The sequence below is a fragment of the Lissotriton helveticus genome, chromosome 11 (genome assembly GCF_964261635.1).
Source record: "Lissotriton helveticus chromosome 11, aLisHel1.1, whole genome shotgun sequence".
Classification (NCBI taxonomy): Eukaryota; Metazoa; Chordata; class Amphibia; order Caudata; family Salamandridae; genus Lissotriton; species Lissotriton helveticus.
In genome coordinates this window covers 572,975,315-572,988,262 of record NC_136072.1, presented here as the reverse complement: position 1 = coordinate 572,988,262, position 12,948 = coordinate 572,975,315, and positions in this window count along the sequence as shown.

Here is a 12,948-nt window from a genome sequence, read left to right as displayed (position 1 = left end):
CAACCAGGGCAGAAAAGCGGCGGACGGTGTTTCCGTCCGCCGCGGTCCCCCCGTCATAGTAATATGGCGGGGGGAAATGGGTGGCGGGCGGGCAAGGAGGTCGGGCGGATCGCCACCGCCCGCATGGCGGTGGCGATACGCCCGACATCCTAATGGGCCCCTTGGTGTTTAATTCCAATTCCCATTATTTCAGACACGTGAATTCCAGAACTGTTTTCCTTACAAGATGGTGGATTTTTTTCCCCATTTTCCCCCACCCAAACCCCGATCTTAGCTCCCCCTGCCATCCCTGTCCCCAAGCCCACTCCCTCCCTCCTCCCCCACCTATAATGTGAAGCAAGCAGACCTAAGGTCTCTGTGATGGAGCCTGAGAGTCGACCCCCCTCTGTTGCCTTCCTGTCTATTTTACTAGATGCACCACTGGTCATTACTATCTATTCTCTCCCACTCACACCCACCTATGTGCCCCCCTTTCTTTATTTTAAAAGACCAGTGACTCAAAAAATGCCCATTAACCCCTTCCCCGCAGGGCTAATTCCCCGGCGGTGCGGGGTGGAGGGGGGCCGCGCACGGCACTGCGATGCCTGTGACGATCTCAGCTCGTCATGCTGCACAGTGGAGCTGTGCTCATGACGAGCTGAGCTCGTCACGACTCCGCTCACTCAATGGAACGCCCCGCACTGGAGGGGAATTATCCCCACGTGGGGGTTCCGCTGCGCTTATGACGAGCTCAGCTCGTCATGAGCACAGCTCCACTGTGCCTCATGACGAGCTGAGCTCGTCATGAGCGTTGAACGAGTTAAACCTTCCCTGTATCCACAATTTGTGAGTACCCCATTAAGCCTCTCTTTAAGGTTTTAGGGAATCCATATATGCCTTAGCCTGAATCTCTGAGGTGAAGACTTTGGAAGTGTTGTTATACATGATCTTTAGCCTCGCAGGGTTCATCAGGTACGCTTGCGAACTCATAGCTTGGCAGGGCTGGATCAGCTCCCTTAGGCACCAGCGTCTTTCCACAGTAACATGACAATAATCTGGCTTTGTGAAGAAGGACCGATTCTCAAAGGACCGTTTAGCGTTCGGGCAAGCCTTGGAATAAACCTCTTCGCAAAGCCAAAAGCTTCCAAAGACAATTAGGATTGCTCTTGGCATTACAGGTCCATTTCTGCTCGATTGTGAAGTCTTTCTAAGCATCAGGGAAAGTGATGGACACGTTGTATCTCGGCCTCCCAATTCCAGTGATGGAGTTCTGGGAAGGCTCCCTTCATCAACCTCAGAATGTAGGCCCTCACGTCCTCTCCTTCTATACCTTCTTCAGTCCCAAGAATCCAGAGGTTGTGGCGCCTTTGCCGATTTTCAAAATCCTCCATTTTCCATTGTATATCTGTACGCTGTTTATCATATGTTTCCGTCTGTACTTGGGTTCTTGCCAGGTTATCTTCTAGTGTGCTTGTACGTTCTTCCACCTGAGTCAGTCTAGCATTTGTATCTGTACACGCCTTAGCCATTTTTCTTACAGCCCCCTGAAGTTTCTTAGTTGCCAGTCTGTTTTTCTTTCCGTCCATTTGGGTCTCCTCTTGCAGTTATTTGGTCGAGTCAAATATCATTTTTAAGGAGGGTGCTGCCTCCTCATCCTCTACACCCTCCTTTCCAGTTTGATCCGGATAGACGCTCCTGGTAGCCGAGTAATCCCATTTTAGAGTGGGGTCTGTATTTCCTCTGCTTCCTCTACGGTGCCCCTCTCCACTTTTCTCCATAGATTGTGTATCTCTTTGCTTTTTCAAAAGTTTCTTTTTCCTGACAACTGTGTCTTTCTGTGACGTGTCAGGGCTGGCGGTGGAGCTAGAGAGCTGAATGTTGCTGCTATCCTCTGCTTCAGATGGGCTTAGTTGAGATCCATCTGTCACAGAAAAAAACGTGTCTCCCAAATCTAGAATATCCTCTGGACCATTGCTAACTACAATCCCTGTATTAGCATACTCGTGTTCAGCTGATCGATGCCTACTGGATTCTCCAGCAAAGGGGATAATCCGGAGATTGTGCCCTGCAGTGTTTTTTCCACTACCAGTGCCTGGCTTGAGCATGGGTTTTCTTGTGGCCTACCGTTTTCACTATTTTGACTGACCTTGACTGCAATATCATAATGTGGCTCATTCCCTGGGACAATTGCCAGCTGCATGTCACAGGCAGGATCTACCGGGTGGGACTGTATTTGTTCTTGCTTAGACTTCTGCATCTCCTTTTGCCTGTTTTTCCCCTTTGTAGAGGAGTCAATTTTAGAAGCTGGCGGGGTAGTGGGGAAGAAACCTATTATACTGTGGCGTCTCCCCGGGTCCATTAGCCCAGATTTTGGTCCTTTACCCCCATACCACTGCTGTTCACTTCCCCCTTCTTTAAATGTCTCAATGTTCTCACCTTTCTTTAGATCATCAGAAGTCCCGGTGCCTTTTGCCTGGGCATTGTTGCTCGAACTTACAGTACCCACTATTCTGGCTCCTTTAGATAACGCTATCCTAGCGTTATCCCAGGGTTTTGTATTTGCCTGCAAGTCAGGAGCCTTCCCTCGCCCTCCTCGGTTTGCCTTTGCAGGCATTCTGTTGGATTCTGCTGGTTTGGTGCTCCACACCGTTGCGAGCCGCTCGGCCTCTCCATACGTCTCTGCCTCGGTGTCTCCAGCCCCTCCTCCGCGTCTGTTCTCAAGCGCGATGCTCCGAAGCTCTCTCATCCCCGCTCGGGCTGCAGCCAGCACCACTTTCAGGAGCTCCTCCGCCACTACCAGGGGGTAAAGATCATCTATCCGCAGCTGGTAAGTCATGGGGGGGTCTAGTCCATTAATATCGCGTTTTTAATTAATCAGCATCCAACTCTCAGCCAGAAGTTTTCACGGCAGCAAAGGGTGATCTAAACGGCCGTCAGTCAGGCGCCATCTTGCTTCTGAAGAAGCAAAGTTATTCTCATGTAGCCTGATCACCAGGGAAAGAATATTGTAAGGCATATCCATCGCCTTCAGGACCTGCCACATCCTCAAGAGTGGGACCAGGTCAAAGGCAGATTTTAGATTGACAAAAGCAATGAACAATTTGTCTCTGTCAATCAAAGACAATCTTCCAAGCAATTAGGACAAACCGAAAGACCTGGTCTATTGTAGAAGTTGTAACTCTAAATCCTGCTTCAAATGGGCTTATAATATTGCGGTCTGATATCCACGTTTGGATTTTTGGCAGAACTATATAGGAGAAAACCTTTTGGACACAGTCAGTAAGGGATGTTGGACTTTAATTAACTGGTAAAGACTTTTCTCCCTTTTTATATACTGGTATAACTTCCACGCCCTGCCGAAATTCAAGAATGGGTGCTCCAAGCACAATTGTATTCACTAGAGATACTATGTAATCAGTCCACGCATCAATATTGTGTACAAACAAATCAAGATTTAGACCATATGGCCCTGAAGCCCTTCCTCTCATAAATGTGGAGAATGAGTCTAGTGCATCCTTTCTAGTGAACGGAGGGAAGGTAAAATTCTGGCTGCTACTATGCAACAAGGTGCCCTCTAGTAGGGACTACCTCCTCATGGTACAGGGTGGCAAAATAGATAAATCATTCAGTGGGTGGAACATGATTTTGTGGTTCTGGCCCCCAGGGGATTGCGCCACTGGCAACCCGTTTCCAGAAGCATGAATAGTCTCTTGATGAACGCGCTTCCGCTAACTCCTGCCATCTATGATTGTCCCACTTCTTCTTTGCATTCAACATGCTATGCTTATATTCCTTTCTAATGGCAGCAATAATACATGTTTTTTCAATTTCATCACCCTAGCCAGAGTTTCCCTCAGATGCCTGCACTCCCTGTTAAACCATCCATTGCCTTTTGGTTGGGGCTCCTTTGTAGGGGTAGGGGAGATTAAAAAATAAGCTGCTATCCTCTCAAAAAATCCTTTTTGCAACTCATTAAAATCTAAGTGGCCACTCTCCTTTTCCATATGTTTTGCATTAGTACACAGTGTTACCTGAAGATCTTTGTTGCTGTTTGTCAAGATTTGTGGCTTCATGATAACCAGATGCCATTTAAGGCTACATCTATCAAATGTATGTACAACTTTGCAAGTGCTAGATGACATTACAGGGTCAATTATATGCTTATTAAACATAGGTACAGAGGGTCATGGTCACTTTTCACTCTTTCCTGTACTACCACGTCATCAGCTCGGGACCACAGTCTTAGGCTAACGAGGATGTAGTCAATTCAGCTTTTGGACAAATGGTTGTTAAAAGTGTATGCCCCATTGGTATCAGATTTAGTGCGGACATTGGTAGCCGTAACCTCCAGTTCAATGGAATGTTCTTTCCACTGAAGGGTGGCTTGAGTCCATCAATTGATTGGATGAAGCTCCAACTGGGGAATAGCTAAGAATTCATCCTCCTCAACAGTAATTTCAATATCATCCATGTCTAGGTACTCAAACGAAGTATTAAAGTACCCAGCAAGGATCAGATATGAACATAAACAAGCTTATCCAGATGTGCCTCTAGAGATTGAATTGTCAAACCCCATGTTCATATATGTTGAAAATCTTCACAGTATGGTCCCTCTCCCTACTTACTTCAATGCCTAATATGTCAGGGCAATCAGTTGTTAATTAGTCAATCTTACAGTTTAAGGAGAACATCCCTCATATTGGAAGACCACACATAGGCCTTCTAACCTTACTCAGCCTAGCTGGAATTTGAAATGACAAGTACCCCACTTTATATAAAGGTTCTATAGACCAGGTCTCTTGAAAGAGGCATATGTCATACTTGTCAACAAATTCACACCATAGTGGCTGCATCAGCTTGGCCCCAAGACCAGCCACATTCCAAGAAACCACAGAGGTCAAAGGTGAATGATGACTTTTAGAGGGTCACTAGGGCGTGATGAAATGCTTATGGAGTCAGTAAGTGTACTATTTAAAAGTTCAAGAACTGGAGGATCAGTACCAGTACACAAAAAACCCAGGTAAGCCTACATTGCCAATTTGATAGTGGGTAGATAAGTCATGAGTATTCACGCTGACCTGGTTAGTATTGATGCTGTCAGGGTGTGAAGAGGCAATCTGAGTATCCAAGCTGAGCCTGGTCGAAATGGGGGCCCAAAACTGTATGATAACTGCTCTTTGATCTGGAGGCTTGAGAGCCTCTGATCCAGCCCTATGGTACTGATACTCACTGGGGGACTTGGGACAGGGATGATGCTAGAGGAAGTGATAGATGGTCACCTGAAACCCCTGCTAATTTGAACCAGAGCCAAGTCCCACTTCCCCACCAGCTGTCAATTGTTGTCCTCCAAGCCAGATAGGACCTGAAACTGCTCCCATATAACAACTGGCTCGTGTGTGGGAAGTGGCTGTGCGATTGTGTTTGATTGTGTCCCCTCAATTTGGAGGCTAATTGTTTTTAAAAATATCCCAACGGTACTACAATTATATGTCCTGGCTGGACTAGATCTGTGTTTGCTTGGCGAAGGATTTCACCTGCTTCCAAGGGCCTGCGGAAGTTTATAATGATGTAAATCCTTTGTGGTTGGCTAGGAAGTGGCCCTATTCTCCCCACATCTCTGAACAAAAATAATTTCTACATGAAGATTGCGGCCACTATACATTTTGCTATAAATCCAATGTATCAACTTTTTAATTGAATGGTAGACTCAGTGGTAGACATTGGCTAAAATGACCACATGAGTGCAGGAAGCGGAAGGAACTTCTACATGAGTGTAATTGATAGTCACATCAGGGGATGTATTAGCCTTCCTCAGGCTCTGATGATTGGGACAAACATTGCCTTTCAACATAGGAGGGGCAGCAATAGGAGCAGGATCACTGATGGCTTTATTTGATTGCCTAATTCCAGGTTGGCTGGTGCAGATCTCACTTGCCTCTTCAGTTAGTGTTGCAAGGATTAGTGTTCTAGTGCTTACCTTTGCCCTTCCTTAGGGTCACCTGGTAAACAACCCTTCCCACCCAGACCAATTTTGTCAAAAATCTCCTCAATAAATATAAGATGATCATACAATGGATACATTTTACAAACAAGTTGCTCAGACAGCAGCCCTATAATGAGTTCCCAAGTAATTTGGTCAGAGCTCATGCAGCTAGAATGTACGGGATGCTGATTTCCACAAGCAGTACGAGATTTGGAAGCAAACGCCTCGGGGGAAGGTGGTTAACAGTAATGCTGAATTGAGCTTACGTCTGATAGGTTTCAGTTTCCCATACCCCGCCCACTTGTTAATTATGCCTATAAGTTAGCAGAGTGTGTCTAACAATTGATATATTCACTAATGCATTTTCGTTTATATTCTAACGTTAGTTGCCCATGTATGCGTGAGACATTATTACAGAGTGTTCTTAGCTTAGCCTGTGTGCCACCATTTTGAAGCATCCCTCTCTTCGTGCGAGTTGCACTTGCTCATCCCCCCTCCCGTAGGAATAGGAATATTCCACATGTCAGTAGTTTTGCCTCTCGACCCACTGCGACTGAAACTACCAGCGAAACCTCTTATCACTCTGTTCTCATGTGCTGGAGATGCTCAAGCCTGGGTCCGTGTCCTTGGAGATTGATAAGGGAATGTTGCAATCCCAGGTGCAGATGCCTACTGTATGAGACCATTGTTCACCATCTCAGGGGTTCAGTACTTTTCCACAAATGGGCGTGCCTTACTCTGCTTTTTCGCATTATAATGTGTTACTGTAATGATGTGAGTCAGTCCTTCTCGGCGCACTCTTAGGGGTGAGGTCAAACAGGGCCCTCTCATATGGGAGCTTGTGGCCTAATAAACTATTTGTTTTATTCTTCTCCACTGTCCGGCTGACTTATTATTGGGTAACAATAGGTGAGTGCCGTAAGTCACTCGGGTGGATTTGAGCCACGCTTATCAGATGGCGCCCGAATAGGTACTCCGCGATTAGGACCTTTCTCACCCGTAAGGGGGTAGCAGAAGGCCGGGGACCCTCTGGTTGGCACGGTGGGCCCGGGTACCCACTTGATGCCGAGCTTGGTTCTCGCAGCGCTGCCCCGCCCTGCTGATCGGAAGTGGTCCCGGTCCATGATCCTACGCCGGAGTCCAGAAGGCGGAACTTTGGAGCTGACCGTGTTGGTCCAGGCAGCCGGAGGTGGAGAATGGTAGAAGTTGGTACCGCGCATAGAAGGTGAGTGGTCCGACTGTTGCTTGGAGGAGCCGGAGTGCTCCGAGGGACCGGTGCGTCTCTGGTGATTGGAGGAGCCGGCGTGCTCCTTGGGCTAGTGTGCTCCGGGGAACTCAGAGTGCAAGAGGCGCTCTGACAGAATTGGCGGTGATTGCGTGAATGTTGTTTTGTGGTCATCCGGCTGGATAATACTGTAGTCGGCGGGTGGCTTGCCGCGAAGGGACCTCGGGGCTCACCCGAACCCCTAGGGTGGTGGTTCGCGGAGAGGAGCACTGAGTCCCGCGTGGTGTAGCGCATGCCGATCTGTAGTGTTGCCCAGGAGACGGATGTGTTCCCCAGTCTCGGATTAGCGGGTATGTGCTGTTCGGTCTGCGGTAGGATCCAGGTTCCCCAGGACTCGGTCGACGGGCCTTGTCCCATTTTGTAACACGTGTTTTGGTATGGATTTGAGGTAGTGTATACTGAAGTTGTGAGCGTGATCTACCGGTAAGTGAACGAGTGTGCAAGTGTGAGTTTTTCTGCTAGTGTGTGATTGTGTGATAGCAGGATGCCGTGTTTCAGTAAATTACGGTGTTTAGGGTGCTGTGGTGATGTCTCAGGCGTTAGATTGGCTGAGAGCCAACCTGCCCCGGTGAAGGGCTCTCCGAATTTTGACATGTACGTTAAGCATGGCTTACCCCCGATTTTGTTTTCTACTTTGTGGCATAAATACACCAAAGATAATGTGGATTTACAGTGGCCTTTGCTTGGCTCTTTTGATGGAGCAAAGTTAGATTATTTACAAGATAGATTGTTTGCTAGGCGCAGCCGCCAGAGTATGTTCGATTCTTTGCGGATGTGGCAGAAGGAGGTACGAGAACAGCAAATGAGGGAAGAGAAGGTGACTCAAAAGAGAGCGGCACAGACGATGGCGCAGAAAGCCAGGGAACACACTAAGAAAGAAAATGAGCAGCGAATTGAACGCGCAGATAGACGTTTTAGGCTATTGGATAATAAGAGCTATGTAGTGAGAGAAGATGACCAAGATGAGATGGAGGACATTTTGAACACCCGACCCCCTCCCCCATATGCCCAGCAGTCCTTGTAGCCCGTGCTGGTGGATTCCACCTCCTCGGCGGCGGTTTCAGTTCCCCAAATGGGTGCCCCTCCCTTGTCCGGTGCACCTGCTTCCTCTGTGGCTGAACGAGCTACCCTCTCTGTCACTGCACCCCTGCTCTCTTTCTCCGCGGCAAGCCCAATTGTGCCTGCTGTGCTCTCCCCGGTGTTCTCTACTGGTTCAGCTATTCCCGCTGTTTCAGCCAGTGCTACCCCTCAGAGCGCGTTGCTGACTCCCACTAGAGGAGCGGGAGGTGGACTGTTTACTCAGGTACGGAAGTTACTTACACGTTCTGCTGTTGGGTTGGATGAGAAGACAATGGTAGCCAATCAAGCTTGTCAATGGGCCAGGAATAACATTTATTCATTGGAAGACATCTGGTCTACCATGAAAGATTATGAGCCTTTGATGCAGCAACATGCTTTGTGGCACATGTCGACGACATTGATAGCGTTATGGGAACAGGGATATGGTGGGGAGGCACCAGCGATCCTCCGAGATATCAAGAATAATGCCTATAGGGCCAACACTGGAATAAGGGATGTGTTCCGTAGCCTGGGGTTTTTGTTAGAATATAGAAACGAGTTGCCAGAAGCGGGAGAGACCCATTATACTGGGGTTCACCCGATGCGTGAAGTGCATCCGATATTTCACCCTGAGGTACCCGAGATAATAGACCCTACAACACAGGTTGTGACCCGAGCTCGTATCGACGCTCATTTCCAGGAACAGTGGGTGTATACGCCCTGGAAAAGGAGCGAGGTATTAGCTTTGAAGGCTCAGTTGCCTGACTCCAGAAAGAATCCGACAGCTTATTATAAAGAATTGACAGAGGCTGCTTCCTCGACGGTCATGACTTTGGCAGATATCGAATTGTTTTTCGGGTTATTGGTCCCCGTGGATGTGTGGAGACAGGTGAAGGGTTCAGATCATGTAGAAGGGCTGGGTGGTACTTAGGAAGCGTTCAAAGATGGGGATAAGGAGCGAAAGCCAGGAGAGAAACCGAAGGCTGAGATACTAGCGCTGCCAGGGCGAATAATAAAGTATATGCACTCACTCATCCCACCTAAAAAAGTAGACTGGGACAAGTTGACGGCCTGCAGACAGAAGAAGGATGTGGCAGTTTCAGATTTCTTTACCCGTTTTTAGGAAACATTCATGGATATTAGCGGGCAGGATATAGCTCAAGATGGCGGGTTGCGACTTTTTGTTAACAGATTCGTAACAAATCTGTTGCCAGAAATATCAACCCGATTGCAAGCGTCAGAGAGTACATGGACGACATCCACTCCCTCTGGGATTTTGAGTATGGCCCAGTATTACGAGCATAGGGAAAATGAAAATAAGGACAGGCAGGAAAAGAAGGCGAAGGATTTGAAGACAAAGGTGTTATTGCAGCAAGTGGCGAAGGGACGGGGACGTGGAGCCCCGCCCATGGCGGCTGGTCGAGGAGGAGGTAGTTACGGAAGGGGAGAGAAAAGAGAGCGTTTGGGCCAGAACCAGTGTGCCAATTGCAAACAGGAGGGGCACTGGTGGAAAGACTGTCCACTGCTCCGGTCCACTGCCGGACAGGGCAGGGGACGGGGACGGGGAGACGTGAATAAGGATAGTAGGCAGTCTGAAGAAGGCAGGAGACCGGGTGGGAATTACTTTGACGGGGGAAGAGACAGGCAATACTTTCAAAAGGAGGGTGACGATTGCAGAGATCGGCAGTACTATAACGATGCATACGCTATGGATGACTTGACAGGATTTTTATATAACTAGGACAGCGTAGGGCAGAGCGAGGGACCTGTTTCTGTGGATGTTGATCAATGTGGGCCTTATGTAACGGCAGACTTGTCGGGATCCCCTCCAAAATTTTTAGTGGATACAGGTGCTACGAAAAGTTCTGTGGCACAATCCCAGGTCCCAGGGGCGGCTCTGTCTGGCAAGACTAATATTTCCGTGGGATTCTCCGGTACCCCAGTGGTTAGCACCATCTCTAAGCCTCTTGCACTTACGATTGGCCCTTTCACTGTTGACTCTCCTTTTCTTTTAACATCGAATTGTGGTGAGAATTTGCTGGGTTTGGATTTGTTGAAAAGATTGAATGCTACAATTTACTGTTCTCCAGACGGTGTGTACCTCACGTTGGGTCCTTCTGTCGCGCGTGCGCAGCAGTGTTTCTCGAAAGATGAGCCCCTCCCGGTTGAGTTGGAGGGTGTTCCTGTGAGTCTGTGGGCCAGCAGCGATACTGATGTGGGAAAAATGGACATCGACCCAGTGTCCATAAAAGTTAAGGTGGGAGCGAAGTTGCCTCGGATACCCCAGTATAAAATATCTAGGGATGGGGAGAGGGCCTGCTGCAAATAATACAGGACTTGATCCGGTCTGGGGTAGTAGAAGAAACAGATTCTAACAGTTGCAATAGCCCCATCCTTCCGATACTTAAGAGACCCTCAGGTGATGCAGGCGAGGGTACACCTGATGTCTATCGTTTTGTGATTGATTTACGCCACATTAACAAGGTGGTTGAGCCTCAGTATCCGGTGGTCTCCGATATCACCACTATTTTGACCATGATACCTTCCACAGCTAAGTATTTTTCTGTACTGGACCTTAAGAATGCTTTCTTTAGTATCCCTGTGCATCCAGATAGCCGTTATCTCTTCGGATTCTCATTGGCTGGCCGCAGCTTTAGATTTTGTAGAATTCCCCAAGGTTATACGGAAAGTCCCAGTATTTACAGTCAAGCTCTGAAAGCACAGTTGGATGATTTGGAGCTCCCACAGGGGAATGTCTTGTTGCAATATGTGGATGATATTCTCATTGCCTCAGATACAGAGGATGGATGCCGTGAGTCTACTGTTAAATTGTTGCATCATTTGGCCTGTAAGGGACACAAGGTGTCCCTTCCTAAATTCCAATACTGTCGACAGGAGGTTACCTACCTCGGTCATCTCCTATCGAATGAGGGGATAAGGCTGACGCCGGAGCGCATCAAGGCGATAACTAACATGGCTGTACCTAACATGCAGCGAGAGGTGCGCGCATTTTTGGGCATAACATCGAACTGTTGCCAGTGGATACCTAATTATGCTTTACTAACAAAACCCCTTCTGTATCTGACTACTAAAGAAGTGCACGAACCCCTACCTTGGACTCCAGCATGTCAGGAAGCGTTTGAGTCATTAAAAACTGCTTTATGTTCTGCACCCGTCCTGGGGACACCCGATTACCGGAAGCCCTTTGTACTCTACGTGCACGAGGCGGAAGGTTGCGCGCTGTCTGTCCTAACTCAGAGTTTTGGTGGGAAACAGAGACCTTGTGCTTACTTCTCTGCTATGCTTGACAACGTGGCAAGAGCATTGCCGAGCTGTCTAAGGGCTACAGCGGCTGCTGCGGTCTCGATAAGACAATCGGCAGGGCTCGTACTGGGCTCACCCCTCACCGTAATGGTACCACATGCCGTGGACATTTTGCTAAACAGGACACAGACGCAGCATTTAACTAGTGCTCGTCTAACGGGTTATGAGATGACATTATTTGCACCACATGCAACGATAAAAAGATGTGCCACCATGAACCCAGCCACGCTATTACCCCTACCTTCAGATGAGAAAGACGATGAGGTCCATGATTGCTTGTTTCGGACAGAGGAGGAACCAAAAGGAAGAGTAGATTTGACAGATAAGCCCCTCGATGATCCTGATGGGGAGTTGTATGTCGATGGGTCCTGTTTTAAATTAGCAGATGGTACCACAACGGCAGCATACGCAGTTACGACTTTAAAAACAGTGGTGGAGACTTCTAGAGTCCCCTTCAATTCAGCTCAAGCCGCAGAGATAATAGCATTGATGCGAGCGTGTGAATTAAGTGAAGGATTGGATGTGAACATTTACACGGACAGCCAATACGCCTTTGGCTTGGCTCATAGTTATGGGAGACTGTGGGCGGAGAGGGGATTTTTGACATCACATGGACAGAAAATTCAAAATGGCCCATTGATATTACGACTGTTGACAGCTCTGACACTTCCCAAACGATTAGCTGTGATTAAGTGTAGTGCGCACAAGGCAGTGGTGGATGATGTAGGACGAGGAAATTCATTTGCAGACCAAACAGCTAAAGAAACTACTAGGACAAAACTTCCACGAATGTTCGTGGCAGGACCAGCTAGGTGGGTACCAGATGTTAATATGTTTGCAGACACTGTACAGAGTGTGCGGAACATACAAGAGAAAGCGACTGAGGAGGAGTTGAAACAATGGAAGGATGGAGGGGGGCGGTTGGACTCGGATGAATGTTGGACGGATGTGTCAGACAAAAGACGATGGTTGCTCCCGAATGCATACGTCCTTCCAGTAGTGACGATGGCTCATGGACCAGCCCACATAAGTGCCAAGGGGATATGTAAATTATTAGATCCGGTGTGGAATAATAAAAACATTTCCAAGGTAGCGACACATTTGGTACAGCAGTGCATGGTTTGCTTAAGACATAATCCTGGGAAGGGAACACCCGTCCCTGTAGGCAATTTCGCACCTCCATCCTACCCCTTTGAAGTGATACAGATGGATTACATTGAAATGGAAAGGGTGAATAACCTTAAATACGTCCTTGTAGTGGTATGCTCATTCAGTAGGTGGGTGGAGGCTTTCCAACAAAGGACTGTACAGCCATATC